The sequence below is a fragment of the Macrobrachium rosenbergii genome, chromosome 28 (assembly GCF_040412425.1).
Source record: "Macrobrachium rosenbergii isolate ZJJX-2024 chromosome 28, ASM4041242v1, whole genome shotgun sequence".
Taxonomy (NCBI): Eukaryota; Metazoa; Arthropoda; class Malacostraca; order Decapoda; family Palaemonidae; genus Macrobrachium; species Macrobrachium rosenbergii.
In genome coordinates, this window is record NC_089768.1 from 29,641,200 (window position 1) to 29,663,038 (window position 21,839).

At 35.3% G+C, this 21,839-nt stretch overlaps 2 protein-coding genes across 4 annotated transcripts in view; one reads left to right on the top strand and one right to left on the bottom strand.

Annotated features, from left to right (window-relative positions):
* LOC136854171 (uncharacterized) overlaps positions 1-976 on the bottom strand; it is a 94,891-nt gene extending 93,915 nt beyond the window's left edge. The window contains exon 1 of the mRNA XM_067130464.1: positions 380-976. The gene's annotated coding sequence lies outside the window, so the exon portion shown is untranslated. The remainder of the gene's footprint in view (positions 1-379) is intronic.
* LOC136854173 (deoxynucleoside kinase-like) overlaps positions 1-21,839 on the top strand; it is a 312,604-nt gene that overhangs the window by 165,865 nt on the left and 124,900 nt on the right. The window lies entirely within an intron of this gene.

The window sequence follows — 21,839 nt, forward strand, 5'->3', positions numbered from 1 at the left end:
ACAAGATATATATCTTTTGAGGTGGCTAATTAAGGTTACGTCTATATTTATTAAATAAGAAATGATATAGGGACCATTGCAGCCACAAAATTATAAAGGTATTTCTTCGCTCGCTTGTAAACTTGGATTTTAGTATTCCTGTGAATTAGCATAATTCATCAATTTCCGTAAACACACACACTCTCTCTCTCTCTCTCTCTCTCTCTCTCTCTCTCTCTCTCTCTCTTCTATAACAATGTGTGTCTTTATAAATGCTTTACGAAAGGCAAACCATTGGATAATTCAGCGATGAAATTGATTTGGCCGACCATCGAAATTTCAACAACGAGAAAAAAAAAAAAAGAGAGACAGACAGAAACTGACACACTGCCAATCTTACCTTTAGCTATTGTCGTAGATAATCATAGAAATAGCAGCGACTTAGATTCCGTCAAAAAAATTTCTTCAGTATTCGTGTCATCGTTACATTTCTTCGTGAAAACTTGAAGCTTATCTTTTCGTGTGCAGTTACGTTGACGAAGATTCTTTCATTTCACCGGTCTGACATTTATGAATAATCATTGAAAGTGGCGCCAGGTGACCTTAGCTCTTGCGACTCCAAGTTGTGAGATCAAAAACCGATTACCTCCGAGAAACGAACTGCGTCTGTGATTGGTAGATCCTTGCCGATGAGAGTCAGTCTCCTATGAAAAATAACCACTGCGTGACTCACAAAACTTCATACGTAAGTGTTCCAAATTTAACAAAAAACATTTTTGGGGTAACAAAACTTGTTAGCATAAAAATAGGAAAACCGGAGGATAAACGGCGATTCGCCTCGTCTTGTAGGAATGATTCCGAGATAAGCACTTGTTGCGCGTCTCCACAATTCACCAGCATCCGCTGAGTACGACTGTGGGATCGACCTATTCGGGTGCTGCCAAGTCGGCAACTGGGCCTGGTTGGCTGCTGGCTGGCTGGCTGGCTGGTCTAAACTGTCACGCCAGGAGGGACCTGACGCCAGTGGCGGTGGATCCTCCGCTCGTGTGGATCCCGCCAACACACGCTTACCGAAATAAATTATAGAAAACAAGAAAAATAGATGAAGAGGAACAATGCTCGGTCTTGGTTACATGTCTTTTGGTTGCCACCAGTTATGAGGAAAATAGGTTTATTACCGGTAATTTCGTTGTAGTGCGTGGCACGAATTCGTCTCATTATTTGTGATTTCCCAATTTTCAAACGTTTCTAGACAAAATTAAAAATTACACACACACACACACACATACATACATATATATATATATATATATATATATATATATATATATATATATATATATATATATATATATATATATATAATATATATATATATATAATTACAATCAGTGGCTTGGAAATAAAGTCAAACCGGTCCTGTTTTTTCGCCTGTGGTGATGTGTGATATATATATATATATATATATATATATATATATATATATATATATATATATATATATGTGTGTGTGTGTGTGTGTATATATGTGTGTGTGTGTGTGTGTAGCATTATGTACCCATACATGATGCTTAAATATTAATTCTGAGTTCAGAGAAGTTCCTTTAAATCTATCTGAAAGCAGTAATCCATCCACCTGTAAGGTCATGGTTACCTGTTGCACGAGAAAAAATGTGAGTCTTGACAACCTTGTTTATATCTACCCGAAGACAGTAATCCATCCAGCCGCATAGTCAAGGTTACTTGTTGAACGAGAAAGTCTCGAGTCTTATGCAGACCTACTTTCTAACCATCAAGCCTCAGACATACTGTATGTAAAAAATGAAGGTACAAAACTGAGTGCTTCTGTGTAGGCAGCACATAACCTGGACTTGCTGCGGTGAGATAAAAGAGGATCTAATCATCTGATCACTTATTCAAAAACCTTTCTGGCAAACAACTTACGAGAAGAACAGAGGTAAAGTCAAACACCTTCGTCAAGAAACTGCTGTTTATGTAACCCGACCTATTAGCATATTTATGTTCCATACAAAAAAAAAAAAAAAATCTCGACTCTCACAGAAGGTTTTCCTTAAGACCATAAAAAGTGCCGGAGAAAATTGAATGTTTGTGTACAAAGTCTCGAAAGTAAACAATTTCGACATCTCGTAACGTTTTTAGAGAAGACCGCATCCTCTTACCTAAGAAGACTCTCGGAGGAATATTGTTATGCCTCACTGCGCCCAAGGTTCTGCTCGGGGTAAGGGAATCAAGGAGACAACAGGAAAAAGCTTGCCCTCAAGTACCCACTCCCCTCCAAGCCTCCCACCACCCCCTCTCTCACTCCCTCTCACTCGCTATATCTTCTTTAAGACAACTCTCATTTTCTGTCAGCGCAGTCCATTCGACATTTTTAATAGAGACGATTTTGATATATCTGTTAAAAAGTGATCAACGTTGCACATAGTAGAACACACATATTGATTTGGCTTGTGTTCATTTAGGTTGCAAAATAAGTACGCCCATAAAAGCCGGAAGTGGATAGGTACTTGAAAACTTCAATTCAGAGCACATTTCATGCATCTATAGGAACACACTGGTGCCACTGTTACAGTACATTCCATAGTTGTATAATTGGTGTACGAAAGAAAATAGAGGGTCTTTTTGCCGATATATTGTTTTTATGCATATATACACCTGCGTTTTATGGGTAAGTGCATGTACAGTATACAGGCGCACAGACAGCACAAACTAACAAATATACACACACACATATATATATATATATACAGTATACATAAATATAATATATATATATATATATATATATATATATATATATATATATATATATATATATATATATAAATGGATGTATGTGTGTATGTACGTATGTACTGTATGTGTGTATGGTTGTATGTTCCAGCATAACTCTGAAACACATTAAACAATTTCAACTTACTAAAAAGAATAGTGTGGGGTAAGACATCACTAGTATAAACTAGACTTGGTAAGTAACTAAATAAACTCTACAGGTTTATTATACCTCAAAGGAGAGTATACATAATGACTTACTATCTGGAAAAGAATACTGTGGGGGTAAGATATCACTGGTACCAAAAGTGGTGGGTTGGGAAGGGGGTGACATGTATAAAATAACTGAAAACAACGGATCTTAGTGTCTATTCCATAGTTTTCAAGGTTGCTGAGATGAACAGTGACAACCCCGATGCCCCCTACGTCCAAGTTCAGCCCCAATAGGAAAGGTGGGGTGAGAAGGTGTGAAAAATAAATGTAAAAATGACAGAGAGTGTGTAATCCATAGTTTTTATCGCTGAGATGAATGTCATTCAGCCCCGATAGGAATGGGGGTGAGAAGCAGTGAAATATTGACAAAAATGCTGGGCAATGTAATTGCACCAGGTTGGGGAGAAGAAAGAGGAAAGAGTGAGAGAGAGAGAGTTTATTGGTTGTCAAGAGTTTTCTAGTAACTGTATATATATGTGTGTGTGTGCATGTCTGTGTGTATATATATTTATATGTGTGTGCAAGTTTGTTTCAAACAACAGAGTGTAGTGTGTTTATAATTGCACTCATGTTTTGATCTCATTACAACAGAGTGTAGAGGGCAGCGTTGGTCAACTAGTATGTATGTATATATATATATATGTGTGTGTGTGTGTATGTGTGTATGTGTATGTGTGTGCACTTTCTATAAACAGATTTATAATTGCACTCATGTTTTGATCTCGTTAGCAAAATATATTTTCCCCTCTCAAAACATACCCAACCCTTTTCGAAGAAGCGCCATTCCCCCTTCCAATCTCAGTCATACATTGACTGGGCGAAAAGTGCCTTCTGTTTCTAACCACAACCTTTACCTGTATTTTATTGCCGGGTGAATAATCATGCTCCTGTTGTAAAACTAGAATGTTTATCTTGTATATACGTCCAATGTTACGCAGAGCGAGTTTCGTTCGCGTGTTAATTTGTTTGTGCGTTTGTAATACCTCCCAAGTAAAGTCATGGCTTCTATAACGATGTATTTAATTTCCTTTTCCATGTTATTTTCCTCGAGGTTTGTATTACCCCCATTAGATTACTTGTATCGTTTTATATAAATGCGTATTGATACGTACATTAATACGTATTTCCACATGGCTGTCGTTTCATTATTACTGGCTTGAAAAATTGAACCGTGAAAAGGCGGCCGCAGAGGCAGTTATTTCGACAAACTGTTTGAGAAATTAATTAACTCTTCACATTTTACAAAGTATTAGAGGTTTGTTTCTGAATTGTCAGCCAATTTAAACAGAAAATCAATATCCCTTGTTCTGCATGCACTCTAACAACCTTTTCACAGGTTATGCTAATTGCCTGAACGCAGTTCTCCCTTCTGGAGACGTCGCTATTGAAACACATGAACGACTTGTTACTGAGAATTGATGTCGATCTTCCCACAAAATAGATTTTTGTTTAATAATTCTCGCTTTGTTTCTTTCCTGTGTATGAAATTTGATTATTTTTATGTTTTGTGTATCTTTTAACTACCCAGTAGTTATAAGAAACCACTGGCGTACTGTCCTTTTCACATCCATCTTTATTTTAATTTTAATACCAAATATAAAATATTTTCCCCAGTCTTCTCTAATCATATAGTAAGAGAGGGTCCTTCCAAACCTTAGGTGTTTCAGAGATAAATGCTATTGATAACTCCTCGAATATGATGTACAATATTTCAGTTTATTCAACAAGCTTTCAGTAAATTAGAAGAGAGAGAGAGAGACCCCAACATAAGATATGCTCCCAACAACGTGCAAATTGGAAGCCGAGTCTTTGAAACCCCTCTCACCTATTTTGCATGTAATACTCAGGCACAGTTTGTTTTTAGCCCGCATTTCACATTCATGTCTTTCTTCCCTTTAGGCGAAACAGCATACCCCCAGTCCTAATGCTATCTGGCGCCTTCCGTTCCAAAGACTACCACGCCACAAGAAAAGAGGAACCAGAACGTCTCTAAACAAAATTTTTGGGGAAATGTGTGAATCTCAGCCGTGAACTTTCATTTCCCTTCCTCGGCGCAGTTTGGGGAGAGGAAGCAAAATCCACGCGAGCGTTAAATATCTTGTTTGTCTCTGGGCGCTGCTTCTACGATCTCCAATCCTGCCTCAATGGGAGGAGATAGCACTAGAAGGCAGATTGAGTGCAACAGTGCAAGAAAAGAAAACTTTAGTGTGTGTTCAAATTAAGCATTTCCTCTCTCTTTGCATGCGTGTACACACAAATTTAGTATCATTGTGTGTGTACACACACACACACACACACACACACATATATATATATATATATATATATATATATATATATATATATATATATATATATATATATATATATATATATATATATGTATATATACTAAAGGACCTCATTCAAACTGGATGGTATCTAATGGAGTATTTATTTTTCTGAATAAATACTCCATTAGATACCATCCAGTTTGAATGAGGTCCTTTTAGTAATTCTGCTAATGCACAGAACAATTGTGTATGTGATAAAGTTAATATATATATATATATATATATATATATATATATATATATATATATAATATATATATATATATATATATATATATATATATATCTATACACACACATATATATATATATATATTTATATATAATGTATGTATACATATAGACATACATATAGATGATCATGAAAGCTCGCAAAATGAAGACATTTGTACGTGCAGAAATAAATATGGGAATTGCGAAATGATTGTAAAACAGCGGAACGACCTCCTGCTAATGGCATTTTCGAGTTAACGAGAGGGAAAGTAAACTGCCAGAATTGCTGCGGTCGTAAGAGAATAAAATATTAATGCGTTAAGGGGTAGGCCTACGTGATGGAAGAATTCAATGAATAGTTTGGATTTATTGCGTGTTAATTAAAATGAAGGGGGGCAACCCATGTCAGTAGTAAACTTTCCCTTTCGAAGAAAATAACTGTACTTTCAACCATATTACGAATCTTGAATGACTCTTTTGATCAAGAGAAAACAAGATAAAACTTCCCATTGTGGCGCGTGCTCACACGCGCATACACACACACACACACATACAAGCGCGCGTGCGCGCACTCATACTGGCGCTCAGATAAAAATAAAAAATTTGTATAAGCCTAACTTCAAGGAGGCTTTGGCCAGACACGAGAAGGATTTGGTAAGCTGCAGAAGAGACTTTTATCTTTTCGAGTTAGTGCTCGAGGCCCTTGCAACTTCCGACGCTGTCGTTTTTTTCTTCTTCTTTTTTTTGTGGGGGGGGATTTGTTTGGCGACTTGAGGTGAATTTCCAGCGCCGTGCACCTTGATATGGGTCATTGCTCTTGATATTATTTCGTATTTATTTTGTTCAGGGCCTTGACATTTAGATACGCTGCCGCGTGATGCTTCGTGGATGCTTACTGTTGGATGAAAGCGAACGAAATGGTAAGGAAGAGAAGAAACTAATACCAGTGGCTGCTGAGAATGGAAATGCCCAGATATTCTTCACAAGAAAAGAATTGTTGAGAGAGAGAGAGAGATGATTTTTTCTCATGAATTTCCCCAAGTATCAGAAAAATTAAACTAAAACCCCAAATTCATCTTTTGAACATTTTACCAAAAAGAATAAAACTGGCTGCATAAAGAAACCAAATCAGAGTATCGTGAAATTATGTAAGCTAAAAATACTGAAATATGAGAACACAACAAATGGTATCAGCAAGTCACAATGCATAGAATTACGTAACGTTGCATGTTTCCTGCATATGTTGTCAAGTTCCATTAAGGGCGGGCAATGTCTCTGTTATACAGGCACTGCTCTGTTAGGTGACTTACTTTCGTTATTACCATGCTTTGGAACTCTCTTCCAATTCCCGTGCTTTGGAACTCTCTTCCAATTCCCGTTTTCCTTGTATCCTATAATATCCTTTCTTTTAAGAAGCGATTCTGTATATTCCTTATTCTAAGTTTTTATTTTCTTATTGCTGTCAGGTTTGGGGAAGGCAAGGGTATAAGGCTCTTCGGACTTATCTGCGACTTTCAGTTCTGCCAGTTCCTTGTGGGCAATTCCGCTTAATCACTTCTTTTAAGAGAAGTTGCCTTATCAGAGAACACATTCTTCATTTTTACCGAGAAACCCCTAGTTTTTCCTTAAATTGTGCCTGTTTCAACCAGGATTCTCTCTCTCTCTCTCTCTCTCTCTCTCTCTCTCTCTCTCTCTCTCTCTCTCTCTCTCTCTCTCTCGTAACCCTTACTTATAGTAGTATCTGAAGCCTGTCTTGAGGGCGTGATCTTTAATAAAGACGTCTCAGCAGAAGTAAAATTGTTCTGAAAAAAGTAGTTCGTACTTCTCATTTCATAATGAAGCAACCTTTTGCTGTTGGTGTCACGACTGAAGGACGAACGGATATAAAAGAGAAAAGAAGAAACACCGCCTGAGTGCTTTTTAGATTCACGCTGTCGTGTTAGAAGGATGGAACGTCAGGGAGTGACCTTATATATATATATATATATATATATATATATATATATATATATATATATATATATATATATATATATATATATATGTATATTCATAAATATATATATATATATATATATATATGTGTGTGTGTGTGTATATATAATATATATCATTCTTTCCCTGCATATAAAATGCCATTCCCTTGCGTTCCATCCTTCTGATATGACAGCGCGAATCTAAAAAGCACTCAGGCAGCGTTCTTTCTCTTCTCTTTTATATTCGTGGCACCAGCTGCAAAAGGCTGCTTCATTATGAAAAGAGAAATACGAACTTTTTTTTTCTCTCTCAGAAGAATTATACTTCTGCTGAGGCCTCTTAATTAAATATCACGTCCTCAAGATAGGCTTCAGATACTTCTGTAAGTATACTGTATATTGTATATATATATATATACATGTATATAAATATATATATATATACATGTGTGTGTGTGTTTATAAATATGTATAAATATAATGTATTTGTGTATATATATGTGTGTGTGTATGTATATATAAATATATATATATATATATATATATATATATATATATATATATATATATATATATATATATAGATGCTTCACTAGGGACCCTTTATAATGAAAGCAGAGGAGAGTATCACTTGCGTCCATTGACCAGGAAAAATAAGGCTTACTCAGACTCTCCGATCGATCTTCTTAACCTCATGCATAAAAGTGTACCTAGCTCCTCCCATAGGATGGAACAAGATAAAAGACCCCAAGCAATTAATGTGTGTGGCGCAGAACTGAATGTACAAAGGGCGTCGACGTTAGACAGTTGTAATTGTCTCGAGGGGGCAATGAATTAACAGCCTCAAAGTGGACCCAGTTAACTGTGTATAGTGTTCAACGCCTTTGGGAAGCTTGTCATACACTTGTTAGCTATCCCTCTAATGTATTTGTAGAGTTAACAAAGCCTTTCCTGAGTCGACAGGAAAATGTACCAAGACGTTGATTAATGGAAATGAATAGTTGATTCGCCTGACGCTCTACTTACACAAATCTTCTTGACTTTTATATAAATCCTCTTCACATTTATATAAATCTTCTTCACTTTTATATAAATCCTCTTCACATTTATATAAATCTTCTTCACTTTTATATAAATCCTCGTCACATTTACATAAATCTTTTTCGCTTTTATATAAACCCCCTCTCAAGTCCAGTGCTTGAAGTCACGGCAACACGAAATGCTCAAGATCTTCACGACCCGTCTCCTGTGTTCTGCCTCGGAATATGAACTGGAGGAGGAAGAGATAACGGTTAATGAAAGAGCGTTTTGAGAGGAAAACCTCAGGGGCTTCATGCAGCATCTCTGCATGAAAGGGCCTTTTGTCCAAATGAAAACCACTCCTTATCACCAGCGTGATACTTCTTTTCATCGTGATCTGTCATGTTGGTATATTTTTCCGTTTTCACGTGAAAGCAGAATATGTCACCAGGGAACAGGTATATCTTCCTAGGATTCCCATATTGTTTTTTTAGTGTGACCAAATTTCGAGGCATGAAATAAGGAAAAGATAAAATACTACATAGAATATTGACAGATGGCACTGTACATAGAAATGAAAAGGGTCAAAATGTCAAGCAACGCGGGAAGCTAAGGAATGAACAAAATAGGAAATCTAGCACTTTGAACATAATTGTAATTCTTTTGTAATGAATAAATCAGTCTCTGTGTGTAAATAAAAAACCAGAAAATTTTGCAAAGCTTATGCGAAGGTTTTAATGGCCAAAAACACCACATTCCACGATAGCCAGATCAAATGGATTCTGAGGTAACAGACACAAAATTCAGTGTCTTTCGTCTATTTATTCTCCAAAATCTGACCGTGCTACATGGAACCAGAGGACGAGGGAAGGCCGTTGTGGAAAGCACAGAGGGAAAACTAATTGCTGCCACGTCTCAATATCGACTTATTTTTTCTGCGCTCTCCTCCCTAATTTTCCGAGCGAAAGTTGGTTGTCACGGGTTATAAGATGAAAATTGATATTCGTACTGGAGAGAGAGAGAGAGAGAGAGAGAGAGAGAGAGAGAGAGAGAGAGAGAGAGAGAGGAGGCGGGGCGGGGGGAGTTTAGACAAAAGTTTGACACTTTCTTCAAAACTGTCAAAGAGACCTCCTTTATCATCATCACCTCCATCATAGTATAGACTACCTGAGGGGCTGCCTGTACCAGAGATAAAAAAAAAAAAATAAAAATAAAAAAGAGCAAAATAAATTTCTTAACGTATCTGAACGTAACGAGGCAGTACTCGAAGCAAAAGCCTGAAAATAAGAGGAGAGAATTGCAGCAACTTAAACGTCTCTTCACGAGATGAATTCTGACTTGAACTTCGGAGCCGCGAGAGGAAGAGATAAGGCTTATGAAAGGGAGGCTCTTCGTTGAGGAGGAAAAACTCCTTTCATTAGTGAAGGGATCCTTCGACAAATGAAAAACACTCCTTATCACCAGCGGGATTTTTTTTTTTTTTTATTATCCCGTGTCGTGTACATGTGCGTGATTTTATGTTTGCATCAGCAAAATATTTCTGTGTACTTGGGTATCAGGTGTTGAGACATATATATATATATATATATATATATATATATATATATATATATATATATATATATATATATATATATATATATATATATATATATATAAACTTTATCACTTACACAGTTGTTCTGTGCATTAGTAGAATTACTAAGGGACCTCATTCAAACTGGATGGTAACTAATGGAGTATTTTTTAGAAAAAGTTACAAGCTTTCTTGGACAAACAGTCTTCATTGTCAAGTATCCGTATAATGACCAGACTGGTAGTCCAGCTGCATTTATATCTGTGTACCCAGCACACAGATATAAATACAGCTGGACTACGCGTCTGGTCATTATACGGATACTTGATAATGAGGACTCTTTGTCCAAGAGAGCTTATAACTTTTCTGAATAAATGCTCCATTAGATACCATCCAGTTTGAATGAGGTCCTCTTGCAATTCTACTAATGCACAGAACAGATAAAGTTTATAGTTGTTTATATGATATATATATTTATATATATATATATATATATATATATATATATATCTGCATATATATATCTATATATATATATATATGTATGTGTATGTATATATATATATATATATATATATATATATATATATATATATATATATATATATATATATTATACATACAGTATATTTATGATCATAAACATTTCTCCTTGCCCGAGCCGTGCGAGAATTGCCAGGCATTAGAAAGGAGAATTCTTATTCTTTTTTTTAAGTTTGATAATACTAGAATTATATCGTCTGCAAAGTTCTTTTTTTATAGTTTCGACGACGTCTGCTCCGGACAGATTCAGGTTTTTCCTTTTTGTGATGTCCACATGATAGAATAGATTTAAAAATCCAAACCCTAGCTACTGTTGTCAGTTTTTAACCATTTGCACATCAGGCCTATCCCTTTGTGTGATGTCTGGCCATTCTCATATATAATGGACATGTTTTCCACGGATGTCGTATTTCATCCACCCAAAACCATCTATGGCACTTGTTCATAAAAAGAGCGTTTACCTGCGAGCCTTTCTCCTTGATTTCCCAAGGGTGGTTTATTTCCATAGTAGCCCTAAAGCCGAGTTGACAGCTCCTACGTTTGCGGAGGTATTAATCCTCTGCATGACTAGGTTTCCTACTCTTTTAAAGCATTCTCTCTTGCTAGTCACCGTTATGAGGACCCTGCCCCTCGACTGCCCAGTTAAGGAGAGCGTTCGCATTTGTACGTCACCAGATTACCTCTTACTAACCATTATTCTTTGAAATTCGTCAAGGCCCTGTTTTTTTTTTTTTTTTTTTTTTTATCTTTTACCCTTCCTGATCTTTCATAAACTTTCCTTGAAGTTTTTCCACGACACGTTTAACAAAACTACTACTTCTTTTAAGGCGTGCTTCATTTCGGTGTAAAAAGCTTCACCTCTGATATTTTTTATCGATCTTATTCATTTATGTTATATTAAAATATAATTCTTATCTTTTCCTGCTTCATAGAGTTGGAATAAAGACAGTTCTTATCATCAGTAACCGCTCTCACTTCTCCATAACTCTTTCTCTATACAGCAAGACGGCTTACCACTTTCTTCTCTACAGATATTTCTTATGTCATTTTTCCATAAAGGTTAAGAGCAGAGTCACTGCTCTCTGTACGGCGGCCACACAACGCTACGACGGAGATTCTAGGATTACACTTTTCAGTAACTTATTTCTACTCTTTTACAGCCAAACTGTGTCGAAATTTTCTCACTGCACCTTTCTTCGCCGCTCCTTCTAGATTGTCTTTACTTTCATTATTTTGGCGTTATGATGATATTCAAATGAGCGAGATGTCTATCTGTAATTCTGTATAGAAACGTTAAAGACATTCTTCTCCCAGTGAAGTAAATATTTTTGAACAAACTCAAATAAATGAAAAGACCCTGATATCTCTAAGGAACAAAAGAAAAGGAAAGTTACGAAACGCCTCATAAAGCTCGGAAACTGAAGTTAAGCCATGCGTGCCTGTCATACAGAACTTTCATAAGCAAAGCATTAATTTTCCATCTTGCAAGAGGGAGGCAGGAGGCATTACCATGAAAAAGAGAAAATAGTTTTCAGATGCCGTGATGGAAAATGAATGTCTCATGAAACATTCATCACTGAAAGTTACAGACGGAATGAAGAAATCTGGCGATCTCATCAAAGTAAAATTTTACGCGAGAGTGTTGATGGAATTATTCTCTCTCTCTCTCTCTCTCTCTCTCTCTCTCTCTCTCTCTCTCTCTCCTCTCTCTCTCTCTCTCTCTCCTGGAAGCGCAGTCGCAGCGAGCTCAGCTCACAAATAGAATAACAAGTGTTGGATTCAGGATGGTATTGGTGCTTTCCCCAAAATTCCAATATGCCTCCGTTGGCCTACGTAGTGAATCAGTCACCTGTTTGTAAGTCGACCGTTGTGGGATGCAGCTACGATGGAGAGACAGGGAAGGAGAAAGAAAGGGAAGCTGACACGAGATTTCATAAATGCGTCAACACACGAGTATATACTGTCAAACTGGGAGGGACTTCACGAGGTAATCCTCATCCCACTGGTGTGAGATACTTCGTGTCATGTTCGGAACATTTTGTCAGCATACGTTAATGATGTTTTCCACTCAGCATAAAGTGTAAAAGCTCCTCTAACCATGTATATACGTCTGCATGCGTTTCTGACAGAAATAACTTACACGCACGAGTACGCACGAATTCTATAAATAGAGAATTCGTGCATCAACATGCAGTAAACTCGAATGCATGCCTTTTGAGTACGTACTCTCAACAACCCCATTTAAAACTGCAAACGATACGTGCATAATGCAAGAAGGTCTTAACTGTATTGACTCCCGCTCTTCAAGTACCTTGCCAAATTTAATCTTCTACAGGAAAGGAAGGGAAGAGGGAATGATCAGTTTCTTTATAAGATTAATTTATCATAGATTATTACTGGCTTATTTTCTTTTTCACTTACATTTAGAATTATAATCAGTTCATGACAGCGCGACAGTCATGCGGAAAGAAAAGGTTATAAACTAATGATGAAATGCAAAATGCACCGAAATATAGGAAACCACCAAAACATTTCAACATTTTACCGCAAAATAATCTCTCTCGCTTTTTCTAAATTTAGAACTATCCCACTTTGAGCTGAATGAGTCTCGATCATAGCCTTTCAAATAAAGATAGGTCTGGGTTCGCGTATGACGCAACTTTTGAATGGAATATCAGTTTAGCTGGAAATTATGAATTATATAATTTTCTTTATTTTTCACTAACAAAATTGATAAAGCAGGCCTTACATATTTGAGTTAACTTTTCTGTTGGGAAATAGCCGATCATTTTAACAAATTTTGAGTCCGTTGCCATGACGCACCCTTAAATTCTCTCTCTCTCTCTCTCTCTCTCTCTCTCTCTCTCTCTCTCTGCGGTGCATGTGTTTCTGTCTCTAATTCCATCTCGATTGGTCTGAAGTAAAAGCAAACGTTTAATACTATACCCAATATTTACCGTTGTTGGAAAGACTTCAGTACGAGAAAAGGGTCTTTAAATTGGAATGGTGCCAATGACCTCGTAATAGGATACCATTTAAGCAAATAATTTTCATCGTACATACTTAAGCTTTTTACTGTGAGATCACTAATTGTCTGAAACGTTCCGTCATCTTAATACGAACGAAATTTGTAAGAGCATTGCAGACGAATTCCTAGCAAGCAAATATTTTGCATGCTTCGTAACAGGGTTCTTGATTTCGAAAACAACGACCCCGTAATACCCAACTTGATAACCTGTAATTGCGTTTGTTATTGCTAATGGGCCAACAATGATAACGATAATGAGGGTATCAACAGTCTCCTTGCATCATCATCATTGTCATCACCATCGACAGCGTCATTATTTTTGAAGGTCCTTTTATAATACATGATAATAGGACGAGCTCACAACGTTTGATATTCATGCAATGTTTATGCACATTCTCGGGAACTTATTATGATAGTTTTACATGACCTCCATCATATGTTTAAAAATTATGTTTTTCATAATTGCAGAGGAAAATAACCAACTAGCTAGCACATGTTGAAACAAAAAAATATTTATATACATATATATGTGTGTGTGTGTAAATGTAATAGCCACAATGCCCTCTTAACTTCTCGAATTCTTCGCGCATATAAAGAAATTATGATGTCCGATAACGGGAAACGAACCCTGGTCCCATAATCACAACGTTTTGATTATGAGACCCGGGATCGTTTCCCGCTACCGGATATCATAATTTCTTCAAATTATGATGTCTAGTATTATGATGTCCGGTAGCGGGAAATGAACCCGGGCCCCATAATCACAACGTTGTGATTGTGGGACCTGGGTTCGTTTCCTGCTACCGGACATCATAATTTTTTCATATTTCTTGCACTTGGCTCTTAAGGCTTTGTAGTGACAATCGTGTCCAAAAAAAGCGCAAAGAATTCGAGAAGTTAAGAGGCATTGTGGCTATTACATTTACATATGTATCTGGTAAAAAGTGACCAATAGATTCTACATATATATATATGTATACATATATGTATGTATATATATATATATATATATATATATATATATATATATATATATATATATATATATATATATATATATATATATATATATATATATATATATATATATATATATATATATATATATATATATATATATATATATAATATATGTGTATGTAATGTATTCCGTAAACAGGCCAGGAGGAAATAACTTCCATCACTCACATTGATCTCTGATAGCCACCGTCATGACTGGCACCGATACCCTCGTACGAGCGAACACATGTCAGAGCCTTGGATAATGGCTCCTTCGGGGCGAGATGCATAAATCATCAGCATCATCAATCGATCTCAGAATTTCGGGGTAATGACGTCACAACGGATAGGCAAATGTTAAATTGATGGGAGTCGCCCGACAACCTCGTTATCTGTTCATGCAGATGAGCAAGGCGCGTCGAACCTGCGCTTTTAAATGAAGTTACGTCTCTGGTTGTCTGTGCTTATTTATCTGTTACTTTACCAATGTTCTTCTTTCTTTCACCTTCCAGATTACATTAATCCTTCATTTACTTTGTAGATTGGCCATATTTTCTCTTTTAATGCTTTGACCTCTATTGCTTTCTAATTATTTTATTATGTCCATTAGCTGTAAATACTGGAAAATTGCGATGATGTATTGATATTATCACCACTATTGTTATTGGTGGTGGCTGAGCGTTCGTAAGTTGTCTGATAATAAATACGCGAGGTAGGTCCTGAATCAAACCGCCTCTTTTATCTACCGCGCAGTAAATCAGTCTTTGATAGATATTTCATCTCGAACCATTTCCTTCATTATCCTTTCCTGTGCACCTCCATCAGTAAACGCTCCTTCCAGTTTCTGAACTGCATTGATAGGGCTCTTTTGGCTCGCTCGGTTATTCGTAAATTTAATCTCTTTATGTTTACTTATTTGCATCTGTCATCTTTTTGTTAGCTGTGCCTTCGATCCGTGCATTTATCATTAGCTTGTAAGTTACGCATAAATTCTTTCAACACTGGGCTCATTATTCCCGTTAATTTTAGATATATGGGGCATAAACGCCGGTGCCTCTCGATGGATAACGCCTAATAAACGGCCTTGAACCGATCCATAAATACCGAGATATCCTCAACGACAAATCTAGTTTTAGCCACCATGCTGGTCCTTTATCTGTCGAAACTGCGTAAGGTAATTGGAAGGTGATTTACTGCAAGCGTTTATTGATTTCTTCGGCTGAGTCACACTGTGAACTTTCCTAACGAGTTGATTGTGCCTGGAACAGAGTATTGTCCTCTTTGTCCTATTAATGCGCTTCATGAAAGGTTGCCCAAGAAAGCCGACATAATCTCAGGAGCTGACAGTCTGTAATCGCCATTGCACATTCTTCACAAAACATGAACTTTGGGAAAACTTCCTTTATACAGCTTATAAATTTTGCAACAAATTCTTACGAAAGCCGTGTAAATTTTATACAGGTTGCTTCCACGAATTGTAACGGAATTCACTCTGTTTTTATATATGTTACATGCCTGCTTTCTTTTGGATTTTATGTTGGATGCAGACAAAAAGCAGAGTTCTTTTAACACTCCCATTTGGAGGATTAACTCAACGCAGAAAAATTGAAGATGGAATCGTATTTAGTCCGGAGGGATTCACGTTCATTTCTATCGTATTTTACTTTTTTATGTTTTCCCTGTGGAGTGTGACATTGTGGGCAAACTTCTGTTTTGTCATTTGATGTTCACAGTTTACTGAATAATAATAATGATAATAATAATAATAATAAATAATAATAATAATAATAATAATAATATTATTATTATTATTATTATTATTATTATTATTATTATTATTATTATTATTATTATTGATACCACAATACCATGGGACACCAGAGTAGATGAGAAAGAAAGAGAAAAAATTGATAGGTATCAAGACCTGAAAATCGAAATAAGAAGGATATGGGATATGCAAGTGGAAATTGTACCCATGGCCATAGGAACACTAGGCACGATCCCAAGATCCCTGAAAAGGAATCTCGAAAAACTAGATGCCGAAGTAGCTCCAGGACTCATGCAGAAGAGTGTGCTACTAGAAACAGCGCATATAGTGAGAAAAGTGATGGACTCCTGAGGAGGCAGGATGTAACCGGGAACCCCACCCTGTAAAAAAACCACCCGGTCGAATAGGATGACTGTGATAGGCAAAAAAAAAAAAATAATAATAATAAAATAAAATAATAATAATAACAAATCGCATTGTGTGTATTTTTTTGTATTTTTCCTGTGTAAAAACGATAGTCTGCAGGACTAAAATCATCCTTGAACCCCGTAAAGAATAGAGTGCAGTAACAAAAAGTAACATGATCCGAGTTTCGGGACGGTACCTAACGTCCCTAGGAAAGGGTCTTGCCGTCTCGACTGTATCTGACCATAAAGCCATTGTTAGCAATACAGGTACACCAGAATTAACAGTAAATTTCACAATCGCTGCACTGTCCAACATGTTAAAAATTTTAAGCATATCTGCTTAGTCCTCGTTGTCAATAATAATAATAATAATAATAATAATAATAATAATAATAATAATAATATAGCGAACACTGTACAGTACCTTACATCCAGAGTTATCAAAAAGACGGATGAGAAAAGTTTTCTCAGCGAGGGAACTAATTCCCTTTTAAAGAGGTCATATTACTCAAGTGAAAAACTTCGTTCATTAGAAGAAACAAAAAACCTCTGGCGTGTAATGGAAAAACTTCCAGAGTTTCTAATTCAAGGAGTACTCGAAACTTTTTTAGGAACTATACATCAGAATGATGGAGGTTAGTAAGTAAACAGAAGTTTGAAAATAATACTCCCACTTATCTACGTTACAATTCATTTCCTATCATTGTTAGCATATATATATATATATATATATATATATATATATATATATATATATATATATATATATATATATATATATATATATATATATATATATATATATATGTATATAAAATATATATATTATGTATTTATATATATAGACATATACATGTGTATATATGTATAAACACATACACACACACACACATATAGATATTATATATATATATATATATATATATATATATATATATATATATATATATACACACCTTCTCAGTAAAGGTTATTGAAAAGTAATGAATAGACTTGAAGAGGGGAATAACAAAGAAAAACAAGATAAATAAATGCAAATAAGACAACTAAAGTCAAATAAACTAAGCAAATAACATACTATGAAGTGAGGCTCATGTCAGCCTGCTCAGCAAGAAGGCCACAGCACCAAGTTTGAACTTCTCAAGTTCCAACGATTCAACGACAGGATTAGAAGGACTATTCCACATGTTGGTCATTACAGGAATAAAGCTCCTTGAAAACTGTGTGAACTTAGAATGAACTGCACACTGTCTTTTGCTACATCGTGAATGGTATAATCAAGGAAGATCTGAATGCAAAGGATGATCGCAGTTATGAAATATTATACATTAGCATATTATACCTTATCATTCTGAACTACTTGAACAACGGTACCAGTGACTAATATCAAGATCAGGGATAAGAAATTTAATAGAACTCAAGGTTTTGTCCAACAGTTTTAAGATGAGAGTCAGCCCCTGAAGACCAAAGAGGCGAACAATAACGTGGAATAATAATAATAATAATAATAATAATAATAATAATAATAATAATAATAATAATAATAAAAACATACACTCAGGATAAACAGGTCTCCAAAAATCTTTAAAAACTTTCCATTTTACTGATATTTTGTGCAGTTGAAGAGGAGAAACAGTTTGCGTTCAAGAATGATACCGAGAATTTCAAATGAGATGCATTAAGCTGCAAGAATGACACCGAGAATTTTAAATGAGCTTCATGTAGTGAAGAATACTGTCAGTGGAAACATCTGCCGGGGGGCGGTAGGTCTTATACCTGAGACCTAATTATAGCAGTCATAATTTAAGTTCTGTTTTGGTTTAACTTTATGAACTGATTTATACTAAAACTCTGTTAAGTAATCTGCAACCACGGGTATAAACTCAGGAGATGGGACCAATGCTGAAAGAGTACCATTATGGGGCATTGCAGATGACGTCTTAAACTATGTTCGTTTACTCTCTCTCTCTCTCTCTCTCTCTCTCTCTCAATTTTAGTTTGATTTACACAAGCAAAAATGACCCAAACAATTCGGGGAAAAACAAAAAGTCTCACAATTTTAAGCCACATCCAGAGCAGGATGTTTACAAGAAGCATTGCATTCAGAGCCCAAACATTGCTTTTATACGGAGAGAGAAAACGCTGTGGATTTGTTTAAATCTTTTGCATCGAATGTTTAAAATATCCATTTTGTTATGAAACTGGGTAAAGGAAGGACAAAACATTTTCCATAAAATTTTCCGGGTACAGAATACAGCGAGGCTACTTGAAGTTTTCAGAAATTGTATATGTATGTATATATATATATATATATATATATATATATATATATATAATATCCGTATTCATGTGTGCATGTATATATATGTATATGATCGATATATATATATATATATATATATATATATATATATATATATATATATATATATATATATATATATATATATATATATATATATATATATATAATATATATATATATATATATATATATAGAGAGAGACCTTACCTTACAGACCTTACAATTCGTTCAGGTTGCCCCAGGTCCCTCAGTGTGAGGCACCTTTGATGTCTACCAGAGAGTTGCTAACGCATCTTCCGGTATATTTTGCATCTTCCAGTCTTGGATGGTCTGGGATGCATCTTAGATATTTGTCGAGCTTATTCTTAAACACATCTACGCTCACTCCTGTTATGTTCCTCAGATGAGCTGGTAGCGCGTTGAATAGACGCTGCATTATCGATGCTGGTGCGTGGTGGATTAATGTCCTGTGTGCTTTCCTTAATTTTCCTGGTATAGTTTTTGGCACTATTAATCTACCTCTGCTTGCTCTTTTTGATAATTTTAGTTCCATGATATTTTCAGTAATTCCTTCTATCTGTTTCCATGCTTGAATTACCATGTATCGTTCTCTTCTCCTTTCAAGACTATATAAATTTAAAATTGTAGTCTTTCCCAGTAGTCAAGGTCCTTAACTTCTTCTATTCTAGCTGTAAATGACCTTTGTACACTCTCTATTTGTGCAATATCCTTTTGGTAGTGTGGGTACCATATTAGATTGCAATATTCAAGTGGACTACGTACGTACGTTTTATAAAGCATAATCATGTGTTCAGCTTTTCTAGTTTTGAAGTGCCGGAACAACATTCCCATTTTTGCTTTGCATTTTGCCAATAAATTGCTATTTGATCATTGCATAACATATTCTATTCAACATCACACCAAGATCTTTAACTGCTTCCTTGTTTGTGATTGTCTCATTATTAGGTCCTTTATATGCATATAGCATTCCTACTTTATCACCATAGTTCATTGATTCAAATTTATCAGAGTTAAATACCATCCTATTTATCTCTGCCCATTTATATATTTTGTTTAGGTCTCTTTGTAGGAGTTCCTATCTTCATCACAAGCAATTTCTCTACTTATTCTTGTGTCATCTGCAGAAACTTCTTACTACTGAGTCCTTAACATTACTGTCTATGTCTGCAATCATAATCACAAACAGCAATGCAGCTAACACTGTACCCTGTGGTACACGGATATTACCGTAGCTTCATCCGATTTCTCATCGTTTGCAATCACTATCTGTTTTCTATTTTGCAAAATTCTTTTATCCATCTTCCTACTTTGTCAACAATGTTATGTTTTCTAATTTTTTTCGCTAATATATTATGATCTACCTTGTCAAAAGCTTTTGCAAAGTCTAGGTAAACCACATCTGTATCTTTTCATTTATCATATTTTTATATATGCTTTCATGGTGGACTAACAGTTGGGTTTGTGTACTTTTTCCGGTACAAAACCATGTTGTCCTATATTGAACAATCTATTTTTCATTAAATGTTTCATTATATTTTTTTCATTACCCTTTCATATACTTTCATAATATGAGATGTCAGACTCACAGGCCTATAATTACTTGCCTCTAGTCTTGAACCACTTTTGAAAGTAGGAGTAATATATGCTAATTTATGCTCATCATAAATCTTGCCTGTATCTATACTTTGCCTTAATAATATTGCTAGCGGCTTTGCGATTGAATGAACCACTTTCTTTAACAATATGGCAGGTACTCCATCTGGTCCTGCTGCTGATCCATTTTAATTTCATTAATAGCCTGCACAATATCGGCTTCTGTAATATCTATATCTGATAAGTATTCAGTATTTTCATCTCTTATTTCTGTATCATTATCTTCATTGTCAATTCTAGGTGTAAATTCACTCTTATATCTTTCTGCTAATATGTTACATATTTCCTTTTTCATTCGTTAATCGCCCTTCAATTCTTAGAGGGCCTATTTCTACTCTTATTTTATTCATCTTTTTGCATATGAATAAAAAATTTTAGGGTTTTGCTTGATATTTTGTAGTGTCATTTCTTCTAGGTTCCATTTTTCATTTTCTTTTGATTGTATAATCTTTTGTTCTGCATTTTCTATCTTACTTTTAGTTCCATCACTTTCCATGCATTCTTTTCTTTTGCAAGAGCTTTTTCCACTTTCTAATTTTCTGGAACAAGATCCTTCTGTCTCTCGGAATTCGTGACTGATGTGTTACTTTTTCTTCATATATTTTTTCCACTATTTCCTCTAATATTTTATATAATATATCGGTATTTACCTGTATATCATCACTTACAAATATGTTTTCCCATTCTTTGTTTAATTCTTCATTTATTTTTGACCAATTTATATTCTTACTATAGAAATTGTATTTTCCATATCCTTCCCATTTTTTCGTCTCTTGCTTTTCTTTGTTTTCGTATGTTCTGGAACGGACTGTTAGTTCTATGACATTATGGTCCGAAATACTCGTGTTATATACTATTATTTCTTTAACATAGTTCACCTCATTCACAAATACTAGGTCTAAAATATTATCCTTTCTTGTTGGTAGGTGATTTATTTGCTGAATGTTATGTTCTAGTAGCATATCTAATAGCTTTTCAAATTGCCTCTTATCTTCTGCACTACTATTGCTCT